Source organism: Lepus europaeus, chromosome 4 (assembly GCF_033115175.1).
Source record: "Lepus europaeus isolate LE1 chromosome 4, mLepTim1.pri, whole genome shotgun sequence".
Taxonomy (NCBI): domain Eukaryota; kingdom Metazoa; phylum Chordata; class Mammalia; order Lagomorpha; family Leporidae; genus Lepus; species Lepus europaeus.
In genome coordinates this window covers 138,728,290-138,747,059 of record NC_084830.1, presented here as the reverse complement: position 1 = coordinate 138,747,059, position 18,770 = coordinate 138,728,290, and positions in this window count along the sequence as shown.

The window sequence follows — 18,770 nt, the reverse complement described above, 5'->3', positions numbered from 1 at the left end:
CTCACCAGCAGTGGCTTGTTGCCATATGATTACCAGGTGTTTCAGGTCTAGAATCTATCCTGAGGATGTGATTTCTAAGGTCGCTGGCTTTGTGAGCTTCTCCTAAAATCAGACCCTGCAATAAGGACTTAGGTATAATTTTTTTCTAAGGTGGCCTCAGGAAGCATAGGGAAATTGAGAAGGGGAAGGGAGCAAAGTCAGTAAACTGTAGGTGATTATTTTAATCAACAGCTTACAATTATGAGTACCTGGGCCTCAATCTTGCTAGGGCACCACATGCTTCCAAATCCCTCCCCACCAAGACATAAGGAATTTAGCATATCCATATCCAACTCTCATCCTTCTCTGAGAGTTAACCCCTAAGGACAGTAAATCTGGACATTTTCCATTGCCTGTGCATGGACAGAACAAGCTCCTATGGCATCAGAGAAAAGCCTCAGGCAGAGAAGCGGAAAGACAAAAGTGCTTGAGACGAGAAGCTGTCAGCTTGCTGAAAAGTTTTCATGGAACCGCACATGAGCTCTGAGATGGGCCAAGGCGATGGATGGCCAGCATCAAAGGTATCTGCTATACTATTACATTTGGTTGTGTTTCTTGGCAAACATGGTTGTAGAAATTTAAGTGCTGAGAGGTGGCTGTGGCAATAAGATTCAGCATTCCAGTGTCCAGGAGCAAAAGCTAGATTGTTTGAGAGTCTAGTCACCAATTGTTTTGATGTTGAGAATATGATAGCAACATGGCAATATTGTTACTCAATATTTCTGAGTCCCACATAGCCACCCATTCCAATGATGCTGTAAAAATCTACCTATTTTAAATAGTTTTCTTTATATATCTAGAGTTGTTTCTGTGATGTGATCTGAACCTATTAAAAATTCCATTCTGTACCAGAAGATTTTGCAGGCAGTATATACTCAGGAATGAAATTTAGTATAAATTATCTGCTCTAACATTATCACTAACTATCCTATATTCAGGTTACCCCTGTGTTCACCTGGAATGAATTCCTTTTGAAGGTAATTCTCTGGCAAGCAAAGTGGCTGCTATGCTAAACCATTATGGTGGGAATGAGAAAGGTCTGTGAGGGTAGGGAGGCTATTTTTGATTGTGCTGGAGAACTTAGGGTTTTAATTCTCAGATCAAGGCATAATCTCAAGACTAAATATCTTTATGATTTCTATAAAGCAATATATTTTCAAGCTTGAGGGTAATATAGATAAAAATTAGAAACACAGTCTGATTCTTTAAGTTAGTAAATAACTACCAATGGTGAATTTACAACCACTGCTGATTTTTTGAAAACACTAGAGCATTGACTGGGAAAGAGGTGTCTCATTAGAATCTAATGGAGACAACTGGGTGAATTCACATATAATCGTGTCTTAGATCCCCAAGTTAACTGAGCCTATTTTTTTTAGTAGAAGCACATTACCTGTCCTTTTTAAAATCCTACCTTATATGAATATTCTATAATGATCTCAACTGAGATAGTTATATTGCAAGATTAAAATTTTCTTCGTGCCCTCCATCTACCAACTCTCATTGTCTTCAGAGCCATTTCCTACACGTTCAAGGGAAGCGAGTACCAAGCTTATATCAATATTAGAAGGAACACATACAAAAAGATACATAAGATTTTGCTAATTTTATCACCAAAAACGCAGAGTGTGTTTGAGCGCTGTTTCCTATTGTACTAGACCCTATTGTACTAGACTAGAAGGAAGACTAGAGCTTCAGATATGCTGAATTTAGAGGGATGCATTTGCCAATGATTCTTGTTCACTTGACTGAAAATGACTCAGTAGTAGCTGAAATTATGTGAATTTGAGATTCCATTAGTTCCCAGGAATCATGTGGAAGAAAAAAAGACTCAGAGAACTAAGTTTCCATTTTTATTCTTGCCCCAGGCACTACTTGCTCTTATGAGAGTTACAGAAGATTCCCACTAAACTAATGAGATTATGATTTTATCTTTCAGTTGCAAGTAACATGTACCCTAGGTGTCTTGGTAAGACACACATAATGCCAGAAGATAAGATAAGCTACATAAAAATGTAAGGTGCTGTCCTCTCAGTGAAGTTTTGGGGATCTAAAAGCTTGGGGCTGCGTTACGATCTTAAGAAAGTAAGGCTGGCGCCATGGCTCAATAGGCTAATCCTCTGCCTTGAGGCACCGGCACACCGGGTTCTAGTCCCGGTCAGGGCGCCAGATTCTGTCCCGGTTGCCCCTCTTCCAGGCCAGCTTTCTGCTGTGGCCAGGGAGTGCTTGGGCCCTGCACCCCATGGGAGACCAGGAGAAGCACCTGGCTCCTGGCTTCGGATAGCGCGGTGAGCCGGCCGTTGCGGCCACTGGGGAGTGAACCAACGGCAAAGGGAGACCTTTCTCTCTGTCTCTCTCTCTCACTGTCCACTCTGCCTGTCAAAAAAAAAAAAGGGAAAAACCAGTTGCAGCTGCTGCCTTGTTTGACCTACTGTTAAGAAAAAAGACAGCTAGGTGAGCTTCATTTGATTTTAGAGACAACGTATTTTATCTTTTGGCATCCTTCTCTAACCTTCCAGATGATAAAATGTTAGGGCTGCCAGGTTTAAAGTGAACCCAGTTCTTAAGAAGGCTCTCCAGCTACTCTAGAACACATTAAGGACAGCAATACCACGTGGGACTCATGACTCAACAGGTAAAATATTATTTAAAGTGTCTGGCATATTGGAATGCTATATGAAGCCTGAGGCATATGAAGCCTTACTAGAGAATTGTAGCATGGGCCCCTAGAGTTTGGAGCATAATCCTGCGTTTTCAGCAAAAAACTATTATCCTATTAGGAAACAGATCATTCTCAAAGCATCTTACCATAAGATATTTATTAATTACAAAGATGCATTGTCATTATACTCATTACACAGAAGAAAACAATGACTTTACAAGGGAGAAAAAAATCTTGATTAAAGTTAACATCACTAGTGATCAAATATATTAATATCATGTACCTTCTGATACAATGCATTGAGTAACATTGCTTTGTTATTGATAACTAAATTTTATTGTACATTTTTATCAATATAAGATAAACCCAAATGTAGAGACATTTAACAATAAATAAGCAGCCAGTCCTCTTTAAGAGTCTTTAGGTCACAGAAGATAAATATTAGAGGACTGTCTCAGATTAGAAGAAATTAAGAAGACAGGACAACTAAAAGCAATGCGGGATCCTGATTCTGGATTGACTCAAGACCAGAAGAAGGACCTACGTGGAACAATTGGCAAAATTTGAGTAAAATCTATAGGTAATTCCTTACGTTGTAGTTTTATAAGGTTTGAACATTTGGGGAAGCTGAATTGAGGGACAACTGTAAATTACTGGTACTATTCTTCTAAATGTTTTGCATCTGAAATCATTTCAAAATTTAAAAGAAAAAATTTGATCTTTTTATAAACATGGAGATGCACTGCTCCTCCCCACTTCGACAATAGCCTTATTGCCTCCCTTGCGGGCATCATTGACTATAGACAGAGTTCAGCTGTCAGGATCCTCAGGGTGCCTCAGTTAAACACAACTCGTGCATCTAAAGCCTTGGCCTTCCTGGGGAAACCTACATTTAATAGCAAGTCAAGATGGGGATGGAAGTCCCGGGCATGTTGGCCTAACATGCAACAACCCTAAAGGTTCATTTCAGCTTCTGACTCCCTGGTGAGGTTGGAAGGCTACTGGAAGCCCTGCACCACAGTTTGATTTTTCCCTCTGCTAGTTGTAGCCCCTTTACTTTCACAGGTGGTAATCATCAACCTCCCTAACAAACTCAGAGCTAGCCAGCTTCCCAGGGACTCGCATGGCTGTTGATGCTGGGAGTAGTCTTAGGGAGGTGATAGAATGTTTAGAAGCTGGATCACACATCACCCCATGGGAGAACAGGGGCTAAATAACAGCTGGTAAGTAGATCACAGCTCCTGACACAAAGCAGTAGTCCAGTTGTTAAAACTTTCACCATGTTAATTGGGATTGTGAGTCCTGGTGGTAGAAAAAAATATATTAACTGCTTCAATATATTGGGCATTTGAGAAATACTAAGTAAAAAAGTAACCACGAGACAATGGGAACAGATATCTAAGGCCCAACCACCCAGAATAAAATAAGGAAAGACTGAGGGTAATTAACAAACTGAAAGCCAGGTGTAAAAGCCAGCGGATTCCTTCACAGCACACAAAAGGCTCAGATCCTCTGTAGCAGGAGGCTCAGGAAGCTGAGGACGAGCCCAGGATGCTAGCAGGTCAGCTGTGCTCTAATGAGATTAGCTCCCAGCCAAGACGAGTCTCTTACGCCCAGCTCAGGGCCCCAGTTGAGAAGAGGTGGAATTCAGACTTAGGAGACTGTGTATATTGATGCCCTACATCTTGAATTTCAGTAATTTCCATGACCCTTGAGCCTGCAGAAGTAGCCCACTCCTCCTTATGCAGAGATAGCCCATTCCTTACAGAAAATGTAGCCTTCTTCCCTGTTAGACAATGTGTGTTGCCCTCTAAAAATGGCCCTACCTCCCCTTCTGCTAAGGCACATAATTAGACTTAGCTCACAGCATAATCCAGAAAGGGACATGCTGGGTCTGACACTCCAAAGGCTCCACAAGTCCTAGGCAGCATATGCAGTAGAAGCCAGGGGGATATACCTAGGGCTGGATTCTTTGTTTTTTAAATAAGATTTATTTTTTATTTATTGGAAAGGCAGATTTACAGAGGGAGAGAGAGACAGAGGGAGACAGAGCTCGCTCTTCCATCTGCTGGTTCACTCCCCAAATGGCTACAACAGCCGGGGCTGGGCTAGGCCAAAGCCAGGAGTCTGGAGCTTCTTCCAGGTCTCTCGCATGGGTGCAGGGGCCCTAGCATGTGGGCCATTTCTCAGGCACATTGGCATGGAGCTGGATTGGAAATGGAGCAGCCGGTTCTTGAATCCGTGCCCATATGGGACGCTGACGTCTCAGGCAGAGGCTTAACAACTGCTATGCCACAGATCCAGGCCCAGGAGTAAATTCTTAATCAAGGAGGCAGGAATTGGGCAAAGAAGAGTTTAATTTGAGATAACTAGGATTTAAAACTCTGACAAGAACTTAAATAGAATAAACTTGCTGTTACTATGGCTCCTAAAAGCATAGAAAAAATGATGACTCAAAGTGAAATCAAAATAGAATTTTCATAGCAGACAGTAGAGAAAGGGATTAGAAAGCTCAGAGAAATGTACATTCTTAAATGGATATGTTATTGTATCAGGGTTCTCCAGAGAATCAGAACCAGTGAGATATGTATAGGAAGATAAACACACACACACACGCACACACGAGGGTACTTGTAAAAGTTCTTGGAAAATGCAATTAAAAGATTATTTGGGACAAAAACATTTTTAAATAATCCATTCATAGTTTTTATTTATTTGAAAGAGTTACACAGAGAGAGGAGAAGCAGAGAGAGATAGAGAGGTCTTTTATTTGATGATTCACTCCCCAGTTGGCTGAAATGGCCGGAGCTGAGCCGATCTGAAGCCAGGAGTTTCTTCTGGGTCCCTCATACGGGTGCGGGGGCCCAAGGACTTGGACCACCTTCTACTGCTTTCCCAGGCCATAGCAGAGAGCTGGATCGCAAGTGAAGGAGCTGGGTCTCAAACTGGTGCCCACATGGGATGCTGGTGCTTCAGGCCAGGGCTTTAACCTGCTGAGCCCCAGCACTGGCCCCCATAGTTTTTTCTTAATGCTCATTTTCCACAAACTTTACACACACACACACACACACACACCCCACAAGGGGTCTCCAAGCAACTTGTTAAGAAAATTGGCTCATGCTTTATGAGTCCAAGGAGTCCTACCACCTGCTGTCTGGGAGATGGAAAACCAGGAAAGTTGGTGATTTAAGTCCCGAAGTCCTAAGGCTTGAGAACTAGCTCAACACACACACACATACACACACACACAAAGAGAGGGAGAGAGAGGGGGAGAGAAGGTGGGTTAACCCATCCACCACCTCTCTGTTCTTTGAGGGCCCTCAACAGGTCAGATGACATTTGCCCACATTGGTGAGAGCAGATCTTTACTCAGTCTTATTCAAATACTGATCCCTACCAGAAACACCATCATAGATGAGCCTACAAGTAACATTTCACCCATTATCTGGGCATGCCTTGGCCTAACCAAGTCGATACACAAAATTATTTATCACAACTGCATAAAGACAATGTTGAGGAACTTGGGAAAGATAGTGTTTATCAAGTTCCCACGCCTTCCGCCCATGCCCCCTTATCTCTGTGCTCCCTTATCTCTGTCTCTTTATGGGAACTGACAGGTCCACCAGCTTGGCTAGCTGCCTACCACTCTGTTCTGTAAAGTTTGGCTCTGGGCCACTTTTGTCTGTATAAGCAGCTCAGGGGGCTGGCAGCATGGCTAGGCACGACTGCCTGTGGATGGATGTGGACATGCGTATGTGGCTACGAGTATCTCTTGTGGCCCCCACTGCCACTGGGGGGCTATTCCTTGTGCATTTCTCACTGCCACTGTGAGTACAGGAGATAGAAACCTACAATCAACTCCAAGCTGTTCTCTGATCTGTTGGAATCTGGATCTGCTTATCCTGGGCCCCCAGCCCCAAGCACACACTTGGGGATTCTTTTCAGGCCTGTATGGAGTTGGAAGGTAGAATTCTGGGGTGGATAGTCACAAGTGTGTGGTTCTTGGTGGCTGTGGCCTTGTGGGCTGGGCAAAGAAATGGAAACCTGACAGCTTTTTAAGAAAGGTATAATTAATAGACTAATCTATAATTCTGTTGTAAAGTGAATTCAAACATCAGAATGTGTCTGAAAATGCATTGTCCTCAAATAATGTTATCTAAGAACAGTCTTTTAAGTTTTTACTGCTTTGAACCGAGAAATCACTTTCCTTAAATGATGTTAGCTTGCTATAATGACCTCAGAACATGACTGGTTTATATTAATATTGTATTATTGTAGAGACATTTTACTTTTTTATTCTTTCTCCAAAATCTAAATGCACTAATGATAGTTTTAAGTGTATAAAATGCTTTTTTTTCCATTGGTGATGAAAGTCTGAAAAGCACATTTGTCATCCCAACCCATCAGTCCCGGACCATATAAATCTTCTCTATTTTTAAAAAGAACAAAGTTATCCCAGGACATTATCTTATGACCTGTTACCTGTACAAATGACTCCTTTTTGATGAATTATTTTAATTATGAAATGTGATACATTCAGAAATCCTAACTTTATACCTTAAGGAAGCTCATTAATAAGATAAAATAAAGGTAGTGAATTGCCCCCAAAGAATTCTTAGACCGTGGCATTTCACCATGCATCCACTTTCCTGTGTGCATTCGGTGGCCTTCGTACCTAGTTAAACCAGGGCGTTCTCCATCTACGGGCCTGGGTCAGCTCTACTTTAGACTGGCTGGGTTGATTCTTCAGTTTTTCTGATCCCATGATACCAGATCTTGATTATAATTTTATGTCAGCTCTTGTACTTTCAGTATATTTTAAGTTGTTGTCACTGAGACCTCTCAGCAACTCTGAGGGAATAGAAAACGCAAGTTTTGTCTTAAATTTGGATCATGTTATAATAAAAATGCAAGCTGAAACAAAGTTCTAAGTCTGAATGCTTAGAAAAAACCTTAAATGCCTATAAAATATGGTGTCTTTGTGCCAAGTATTTTAATTTCTTAGGAGTTCACTTGGTTCACTGTATAGTTTTAGAAATGTATAGTTTTAGAAATGCAAACATGCAAAAAAAGGTAGAGCTGTATAATTAACCCCATGCAGCTTCAAAACCTAACTGCTCATGGCCACTGATTGGCCTTTTTGTTTTCTCCTTGAGTGATGAGAAGAACATGGACTTGGGCCTGTCCCATGTGCTGCTCCTATCCAAGGTTTGTGACGTTTATTCTGAGCCACACTGGGCACTGTGAGAACCTCACAGAGGCTGGTGCTGACATGCCATGCAGCTCTCCACTGCCCTCATCAAGACAGGGCTGACAGTCTCCAAGTCTCACTAGCCCTTTCAACAACCTTGTTTTAGTATTAACCTTCTAAGGAGCATTCTGAGAAATTTTTGTCTAACTGCATCCTCCTATATAATACCACAGGTGCACTGTGTATCTGTCTTTGTATATCTGTGCTTTGTACATAAGACAAATTTTCAGCCTCCCCCCTACCAAAAAAAAAAAAAAAGAGTGGCTGGAGTAGATGACTCGCTCAGTAGTGTAGAGAAGGCATTATATGGGCTCAGAAAGCTGTCTGAGTACAGAGACGCCCACATAGCAGCAGGGTCTGTGTGTGTGTTGGGCAGGGGGTCTTCCTAATTGCCTGATGGGCAGGAAGCAATGCCAAGTTATCACAGGCTGAGAGCTGACAACAGAGCTTGCCGATTGCCTTCAAGGAGACAACGAAGAATCAGAGGGACATCCTGACAAAGGCTGATGCCGTGGGGTGGGTCCTCCTCATGGCCTTGTAGGCAGGAAATAATGTTGAGCTACAGACAAAAATTGGAGCAAAGCAGAATTTTCAGCACATCTCCGGGGGAAAAAAATGGGAAAAGCAACTTTGAGAGCAGCTATGGTGATAAGCTGCAGCCCAAGGCCGTGCACTCCACCTCACCTTCTGGGAAAGGGGTGGGAGAAGTGGAGTGATGGTTACAGCAGCTATGGGAGGAGAGACCTTGACTCAGACAGCCCTAATGAAGCAACAAGTCAGGAAACTTCAACTCCCAGGAAACAAGCCAAAGACCAAGATAGGGTTAAAATGACTCTATTACAGGAAAAGCTGCTGATGGCTTGTGAGGGCTTGTGATGTGGCTCTGAGCCAGGGTACCCGCCTGAGGCTGATCCCACCATCCTTGGTTGTAACTTGCAGAGCTTTGGGAGTGTTTGTGAGCAGCAAGGAGGGACATCCCATCCTCCACAGCCCCAACTGGCCCTGGCCCTGGCCCTGTGATGAAATCCATGGTATAGCCCCTTTTAGATTCCTGGGATTAAGCACCCAGCCTTACAGCATGTTCTCTTCCCAGAGGGGAGACGCTATTCTGTTATGCAAGTGCTCTGGGCACAGGGCTGGATATGCCTGCAGGGGCCTGCCAGATGGGAGCCTGGGGTTAGGAAAAGGTGAGCATCAGCCAGCACCCTACTCTCTCCCTGTGGTAGGTAGTAGGCTGTGGCCACAATGGCAACATGGCGAGATCCAGGCAAAGCCTAGGGCCGCAGAGAAGGTGAGCATTCTGAAAAAAGCAACAGGGCACACAACCAGAGCATGGGAGGCGAGGAGTGCCCAAGCCTTCAGTTCTTTGTGAGGCAGTGAGCTGGGACCTCCTGAGAGAAGAGATCCAAAGCTTGGGTGGTGTGTAGCTGGGCGATGCTGCAGTTACTGGAGCCTGAGAATGGCCTGTGAGAAGCAGAAGACAGAACAGCTGGCGGGGGGTGGAGAGAGGACAGTGCAGCTTGGAGGAGGCAGAGAGAGGAAAACACCCATGCCCTAGAAGGAGGGCTCGCCACCCTTTGGGCTTCATCCACTGCCACAGAGCACCTGTAATGACTGGGTCCTCTGGTGGAAAGGACAGTGCCGAGCCTCCTCCCCCACTTATGGGGTGTACAGTTGGGTGGGGCCCTACTCTTACAGCTAAACCCAAAACAATGTCTTTGGTCACTCAGTGCTGTGGCCGTGGCATAGTGCTACCTTATGCACAGTTAATATGATGCGATATTAACCTGTGGCTCTCTTACAGACTTAATTTGAGTCATCCCTTGATAGATGTCAAGTAGACTTTATTGGACTTTTGCCCCAATTAGATGGATGCAGCCTAATGATTACAAACAGCCTGGTGGGCTGAACACCTTTGCAACAGTGACTAACCGATTGTCTTGCTGAATGTTCCCTAAGTTGCCTATCAGCTTTGTAGCTGGGCTGTCCTAGAAGACAGCCACTACCCCTGACCACACTGGAATTGGTTATGGAACTACACCTGGACTCATAGAGACTTTAGCCTGGGGGAGATACAGTGAAAGCTGATCAGGGTTGGAGTATTCTGTGTTATGTCTTAGAGTTTGCTGCTGTAATCTGTGTTGTTGTTAGGGTCTTTGGTTGTATTGTTCCACACCCTCGGTATACTGCTGGCAGGGACCTTTGAGTAAGGTAATGTACATGTAGGCTGTGAGGTGAGGAAACTTGAAGGGGTGGAGTGCTGAGAAACTTGGGAAAGATGGTGTTTATCAAGTTCCCACGTCTTTTGCCCAGGGCCCCTTATCTCTCTGCGCCCATGGCTCTGTCTCTCAGTGGTAACTGGTATGATGAGAGCTGACAGATCCACCAGCTTGTCTAGCTGCCCATGAGTCTGTCATGTAAATCTGGCTCTCAGCCACTTTTGTCTGTAAGATCACAAAATAAGCTGGGGTGAGGAGCGTGACTCGGCATGACTGCCTTTGGATGGATGTGGACACGTGTGTAGTTATGTGTGTACGTATGTAGATGTTTCTCTATATGTCTGACTGCTACCACGGACACAAAGGTAAATATTTCCTGTGGCCCCATCACCTTCAGGGCAAGTGGTGTTCCTTGTGCTTTTCTCAGCACTACTGGGAGTAACGGAGATAGAAATTTAAAAATGACTCCAAGTTGTTTTCTGGCCTGTTGGAATCTGGAACTATTTTTCCTGAGCCCTAATCCCTAATCCCTGGGCATATAGCCAGAAAACCTATCAGCTAATGAGAAGGCCCAGAGACTACATCATTTACAAAGGCAATAAGTAAGGCAATAATGCGAAGAGTACAAACATCATTAAGAAATTCAGTGATGGCTGTTCTCTGGATCCTGGATGTAGGAGAGATCATGTAGAATGAGGCTCAAAGAGAGAGCAGTGGGAATGGAAATACTGGGAAACAGTGAAAGTCGGGTGGCAGTATTTGACTATCAAAATTGAGTGGGATGCAGCTGTCCTGAGTAGCAAGTGTGGGGTGTAACTAAAAGTTCTTGATCCACAGAGAGTTGTGGACATGGCTAACAGACATAGTTTTCCCAGGAACATGATAAATGGGCAGTTGACAAGGATATTAAACAACTGAACTATCAGAAAGGATAAAGGATGAGGATTCGTAGCCTAGCAACTGTTCCAATAAAATCCATAATGCCTTGCCTAGTGTCCTGACCTCTGCCAGTTTTCGTACCAGAACCTATTGATTGAAATGAAGATTGGACTCCAAAGAAAAGGATACTGTAACACTTGACCAGTGTGCACAGTCATGACTCCCCCCCCCAGTCCCTCTTAAAGGGGCCCTACAGCCAAGCTGTGCACAGGCAGAAAGTGGAGTATCCAAATATCTCAGTGACTGTTAGACACAGAGACAAACAGTCACAGGATAAAGGCCAGTGCAGAGGATTAAGCTTCTACTTGGTGGCATTGACACGCCAGATTGCAGTGCTAGTTCTAGCCGCTTCTGCTCTACTTCTGATCCAGCTTCATGCAAATGTGCCTAGGAAGGCAGCAGAAGATGGCCCAAGTACCTAGGACCCTAGCACCCATGTGGGAAACAGGATGGAGTTTCTGGCTTCGGCCTGGCCCAGCCCTGGCTGTTGAGGGCATTTGGAGAGTGAACAAGTGGATGGAAGATATTTCACTCTCTCTGAGATGTTCTGCCTTTCAAATAAATAAACATTTTTTAAAAACTGACATAGGATGAGGATCCAGTATGTTATGGACCCCTTTAGAATGGAGCCACCTGAAGATCAAAGTTCAGATCATCCATTGGATGTACAGCTCCATATGGTATTAATTTCCCTATCTTCAAATATAAAATTAGGGCAGACATTCTTTTTAAATTTTTTTATTTGAGAAGGAGGGCTATATATATATATATATATATATATATATATATTCACTCCCCAGTTGCCCACAACAACCAGGGCTGGGCAAGGGCTGGAGCCAGGAGCTAGAAATGTCATCAGTCTCCTATTTGGATGGCAAGAACCCAAATACCTGTGCTATGAACAGGGTCTGTATTAGGAGCCAGAGTTGGGAACATAACCCAGGCACTCTGATGTGGGATATGGGTGTTTTAACTGCTAGGCTAAATGCTTTCTCCCATGGGTAGAGACTCTTAATAAAAACCACCCCTCCTTGGGCTCTTGGTCTAGAATAAGGGCTATCATAATGGGGAGGGGAAAATAGAAACCTTTAAACTCCCCCTCAATCCTGGAAAGATAATAAAACTGACTTCATATCCTGAGGCATGGAAAAAACTAATACCACACTTAGGGTATACCTACAAGTGATTCACTAGTCTGACTGCTACAGCAACAAGATGAATCCTATAGGAAGAAAATAGACTACTACACACTTATCTAAATGGTGTCCCCATGAGAGACTTCACAGCAGATGTAATATCATTGCTAAGTATATAGTACATAGGCATTGATTCAGCAAGTGAATTCTTTCCTTTTCCTATCAGAAAAGAGAAAGACAATTCACATTCTTATTAAATGGACAATAGCACACAATCACCATGTTGCCCTGGGCCTATACTATATCTTCTGCCCTCTACCAATAAGGTAATAGATCTGGATTTTCTGGATATTGCAAAGATTATCAAATTGGTCCAACTAACAATGACATACTAAGTGGGCTTGGTTAGCAAAAATAGCATATTGGAAATTTTGACAAGATAGATGAACTCTAGACTAGTAGATAAATCATGTGAATAGTCACATAGATAAAGTAAAATGTTTAGGGTCCAGTGGTCAAGAATATTTCAAAGTAATGTATAAATTATTTTGTTTTGCACCATCTGCCACAGGAAGGTAATACAACGTCTTGTAGGATTGTTCCACATCTGGGAATACTGTTTTGGCTTGTATACTGAGGGATTTAAAAGGCTGCCTCCTATGAGTGGATCCCAGGGAGAAAAGGGCTCTGAAGCATGCCGTGGCCAGGCTGAAGTGCAAGCGCCCTTTCTCTCTGGAGTCCAGCAGAACCATCAGTAGTAGAGTTCAGAGTGGTAAGAAAAGATACCTCATGGAGTTTATGGCACATCCTGGAGGAAGACTTCAAAGTCAGGTCCTGATGTGCTGGAGCAGGTCATGCCAAATGCAGTGGAGACTTACTTTAAAACAAAACCATGGGGCTGGTGTTGTGTAGCAAGTGAGGCTGCCGCCTGCAAGACCAGCATCCCATATGGGCAAAAGTTGGAGTCCCGGTTGCTCCATTTCTGATCCAGCTCCCTGCTAATGGCCTGGGAAGAGCAGCAGAAGTTGGCCCAAGCACTTGGACCCCTGCCACCCACAGGAGAGACCCAGATGAAGCTTCCGGCTCCTGGTTTTGGCCTAGTCCAGTCCCAGTCAATGTTGCCATCTGGGGAATGAATCAGCAGATAGAAAAATCTGTGTTTTGGGGCCAGCGCTGTGGTACAGCAAGTTAAAGCCCCAGCCTGCAGCGCCAGCATCCCATATGGGCACTGGTTCAAGTCCCGGCTGCTCCTCTTCAGATCCAGCTCTCTGCTATGGCCTGGGAAAGCAGTAGAAGATGGTCCAAGCCCATGGACCCTAGAACCCTCGTGGGAGACCCGGAAGAAGCTCCTGGCTCCTGGCTTTGGATCAGCGTAGCTGTGGTCGTTGCTGCCATTTGGGGAGTGAAAGAATCTCTCTCTCTCTCCCTCCCTCCCTCCCTCCCTCTCTCTCTGCCTCTGTTTCTCTGCCTTTCAAATAAATAACATAATTTTTTAAAAACAAAAAAAGAAATTCTGTGTGTGTGTGTGTCTCCTTCTGTCTCTCTGTGGCTCTGACTTTCAAATAAAAAATGTTTAAACACACAAAAAACTCATGTGCTATTTAACCTGGTAAAGAGAGAATACTCAATTAAGAGACACCAAGTTAACATGCAACAACTACCTATCATGACCCAAATTCTTTTTTTTTTTTTAAGTTGTAAGCTTTTTATTCAGTGAGAGAAATGCATGGGGGAATGAGGGCTCTATCTAAAAGAGAGAGGGAAATCTGGATTCATAGCAAGCACCAGGAGCCAGCCATGTGGAGAAGCATGCAGTCCAGAAAGCGTGGAGCCGGTGGCCCAAAGACCACGTGCCTCAAAGACATAATGCCCCGAATTCTGTCAGACTAACCAAGCCATAAATTTGGATGGATCTAGCAATCATCCCATGTGAAGACGGAAAGGTACAAATGGGACTTAGTACAGGAAGGACCAGAGACAGAAGCAAGCTCTAATGTGGCAGAGGCCTTTGTGTTTCAATTAAACTTGTTTCTAATGGATATGATTAAAGCTGTGGTAGAAGGTTTCCCAAGGTCAGAAGAAGATAGAGGGAGGCAACTGTCCTGGGAATGAAATGTTCTTATCTGCTTGCTTCAACTGCACTCGCTGTCTGCATATGTAACCATTTCAGGTTCTGCTTGTTAGCACAGAGCAAATGATATTAACCCTTTCCAGACACCAGACGGCTCAGTATGTGTGTCAAAAATATATATCTTCAGTTAACTACATTCCCATGGACAGTATTCTATCAATCCTGTGGCTGTGTGTAACATTAGAATATCCAATCAGATGCATGGAAGTAACTGTACCAGGGAGACAAGCTAAAACCATAAATAAGGAAACACCCTTCTTTGTTCGGGGCTCAGGATTTTAGATAAGAAATTCCACCTGGGCCTAATGCCGGCATAATAAAAGACTACTTCCTGTTAAGAAGCCTCGGTGTCTTGTCTTGGTACACGGGTCCTGCTACAATAAAGGCAGCTGGGATAGACATCGAGGCCAGCCGTCACGGCTGCGCACACCCCTCCCTCAGCTCCCATCTATGGGAAACGTTTACAAACAACTGAGAGGCAATGGAGACAAACCGAGCTTAGTTATGGGTGGGTGTAGGGAAGACGCCTAACACAGCCTTTCCCCAAGAGAAAGAGCATTGTATGCCATGGGGGTGGCTCTGGGATCGCTGCTCCACCCTCTAAGATAATCATCTTAAGAAGAACCCGGTGCAGAGGGCAAAGGTAAGCTGACTTCAGCTGTGCCTTATGTCCTTGAGTGGGCAGCTGGGGAAGAGGCCTAGCTACTTTGACCATAAACCAGTTATGCTTGTTTACTTCTTACTATTTAATGCTGTACTCTCTGACACGGCAGTGCGAATTATTGAGCGACTGGCTGGCTGCCTTCCGTCACTCCCGTGAGTAAAATAAACCCATGTCTCTCCCAGTTGGATCTCTAGATATTTTGGGGGAATAAGTGAACATTATGTGTGAGCCTTCTTGGGCTCCTGTGGGTAAGTTCAGTGAAAATATCAGCTGCACTACAGCCTCATCTATGGACAACTCAGTGATAGGGCAAAATCATTCTAGAGACTGGGTAAGGTTTCAGAACTTGGTCATTCACTTCATATAGACAAAAAAGTGGACTAAAGTTGTGGGAAAACTGGTGAGAGTCTGGGTTGGTGTCCTGGTGTTGATGACAGTTTATGACACTGGACACAATGGTGAGAAGGGAAGAGGCAAAGTTTTATTTGAGTAGGAGACAGAGAAGCTGGGGGCAGGGGGGACGTGGAGAAACCAAGCCCTGAGGGCTCACAGTCTAGGGGTATTTGCATGTCTTTAAGAGGTCATCTCCAAAGAGCAAGTGTAATGGTTGTACATTAGTTATCAGGAAGGTAGGGGCAGTCTTAATGGATTTTCTGTCCTTTTTATTTTTTTAAGACTTATTTATTTGAAAGGCAGAGTTACAGAGCAGCAGAGGTGGGGCAGGAGGGATCTTCCTCCGCTGGTTCACTCCCCAAATGGCCGCAATGGCTGGAGCTGTGTTGTTCCAAAGCCAGGAGCCAGGAGCTTCTTCCAGGTCTCCCATGCAGGTGCAGGGGCCCAAGGTCTTGGGCCACCTTCTGCTTTCCCAGGCCATAGCAGAGAGCTGGATTGGAAGTGGAGGAGCCAGGACTCAAACTGGTACCCATATGGGATGCCAGCACTGTAGGCAGCAGGTTTACCCACTAAGCCATAGCGCCGGCCCCAGTGGGACCTTTTCTAACTTGTTTCTGTCCAAACCTAAATCTCATTGTCGGTAAATATTTGTTACAATGGGCTTTCATCCGATTTTGTTTAGTGTGTACGTGCTGGCAAGGAGCTGCAGCTTGTGCGTGGGCTGTACAAGCTGCAGCTGTGGGTTGCAGTTAGTCTGGCCTGCTTCTAATCTCGTGCTCCCTCACTAAGACTGAAATCTAAATAGACTTATATTTAGTGGAAATGACCTGATTGCCCAGGAAGCATTCTGGAAGTTTAGAAGATTGAACATGAGGAATTTTGGATTAGAAGCAGGTTGATTGACACATGGGAGTGAATTTGAAGTGTGACCACATTTGGGCAATTAGGTAATGGCCATCAGTATCCCACCACAGGAGAGGTACTAAATGCTGAAACAGACAAGGTGACTTACCAGAGGACACTGGGCAGCCTCTCTAGTCAGCCAGACGAGTGCTGGCATGACAAGCACAGGAACATGGAGGCCATGCTGGCAATGATGCAAGCTACGTAGATGCTTCACTTCAAGTGCTGTGTGTGTTATAAGTGAGGGATGAAGTCCCCATTCTGAATCTTGAATGATCACTTCTACACAACTAGGAAACATAGAGTGGGAGAAGCACATAAAATTAAAGGAGTTACTACTCTCACAGGCCCCAGAGAGGGAACCACCCAGGTGGAGCACCAAAGGAACACACCCAACAAGCAGGTGGAGAGTCCAGACAGTGAGGACCTGTGGGCCAGTGCCTTCATTGGTGTCAGGGTCAGGTTCGCACTCACATATGTGAGGGGATTTCACTGGTGTGCCTGAATGTACTAGGTCACAGGGGAGGGCAAGAAGGGGACCTGGTGGCAGTGACCAGCCTTAAGCTGCTGTACCTCGTCAGCTGGGCAAGGTACAAACAGCCTATCTGTGGGGATTTTGAGGCATCATGAAAATAGGAAGTTTTTTTATTTTTATTTATTTATTTATTTATTTATTTATTTTGACAGGCAGAGTGGATAGTGAGAGAGAGAGACAGAGAGAAAGGTCTTCCTTTTTGCCGTTGGTTCACCCTCCAATGGCCGCCGCGGTAGGCGCGCTGCGGCCGGCGCACCGCGCTGTTCCGATGGCAGGAGCCAGGTGCTTCTCCTGGTCTCCTATGGGGTGCAGGGCCCAAGGACCTGGGCCATCCTTCACTGCACTCCTGGGCCACAGCAGAGAGCTGGCCTGGAAGAGGGGCAACCGGGACAGAATCTGGCACCCCGACCGGGACTAGGACCCGGTGTGCCGGCGCCACAAGGCGGAGGATTAGCCTACTGAGCAGCAGCGCCGGCCGAAAATAGGAAGTTTTTAAAATTTGCAGTGCACTTTCACAGCCAGATGTCTGAACTGTCAGTAGGAGAGACCAGCGTGAACTTCTTGATGTGGTGGGTGTGGCTCCAGTTCTCCTTGCTCCCAGTGCCTCACTCAGGGAATTGGTATTACCATTTCTGTAGCCCTAACTCTGCAGGCCTGGAAGTCCTGGCCCATAAAGGGAAACATCTCCACATGGTAATATTCCCAATATACAATCAGCTACAGCAGTGGCCTCGGTTCTTGGGGTTCCGTGTGACCAGGTTCTGCAAGTGAGAAAAGGAGTCACCATCTTGGCAGAGGTAACTGACTCTGATCATCAGGAGGACGTAGACAACAGAAACAAGGAAAAATAGGTTTGGCACCCAGCTGACCCACTTGCCTGATTTTAGTAAGGGGATAAGTGCAACAATCACAGATTGAGAAAGGCAGGATGACCAGGGCTCAGAGATGCAGACCTAGTTGACACCATCAGATAAGCACTCTGTACAGGAGACCTGCTAGTGGAGGGAGGAGGAAACGGGGATTGTGGGGAAGGGAGGCAGTGATCACTGAGACCAGCTGGAGTGGTGGAAGACTACAGGTCATCCCATTTAACTTCCTGAGTTTCACCCAGGAAGGCAGGCCACCAGAAGGGGGAACATCGTATAGGAGGAGGATCTGAGCAGCACGGGAGGTAGACTGTGAGGACCTGAGATGGACCACTCAGATCCCCCAGCAAGGAAGCACACTCAGAGCGCTGCAGGAGTGCCGGGTGTGCAGTCAGCCAGCACCCTTCAGCTGTGAGTCCCCAGTGGAATCCCCCAGGTTATATGCCTCCTAGGACTGATCAAGGCAGGAATACAGGGACCTAGCCTTTGCAGCCTAACACAGTCTAACTCTACTAGGCCATTTGGGCTCCTCAGCTCCCCTCAGCTTTCTGTGTGGAGTCCTGCTTCCAGCACCTGATCCCACAGATGTGACTCCCAAAGGCACTCCATAATAAACACTCTGCACCCTAACTCTATCTCAGAGCCTGCTTCCCAGACATCCCAGCCCCATAACACAGCTCCGAGCCTACTATTGGACCAGAGTGGAGCTGGAACATCTGACTATGGAACACCACACAAACTTGTGATCGGAGCTGCCTGTAATGTACTAAATGTTAGCTGATTCATCGAAAGCTGGGCATGCGCAGCAGCACTTAAGTGGCTGTACAAAATCACACAACAGCAGGTCTCGAAAACCCAAGTGATGAATGAATGGATGGTTAATCCTAGCAAGAGTGCCTACTGCTGCTGCATCACTACCTCTTTTTCAACTTAGATCTATGTCCTCGTTGACAGTTCTTTACAGTCACACAACTAAAAAAAGAAAATTTGAACCTGATTTAGAAATACTGAACAAAAATATCTGCACAAGCC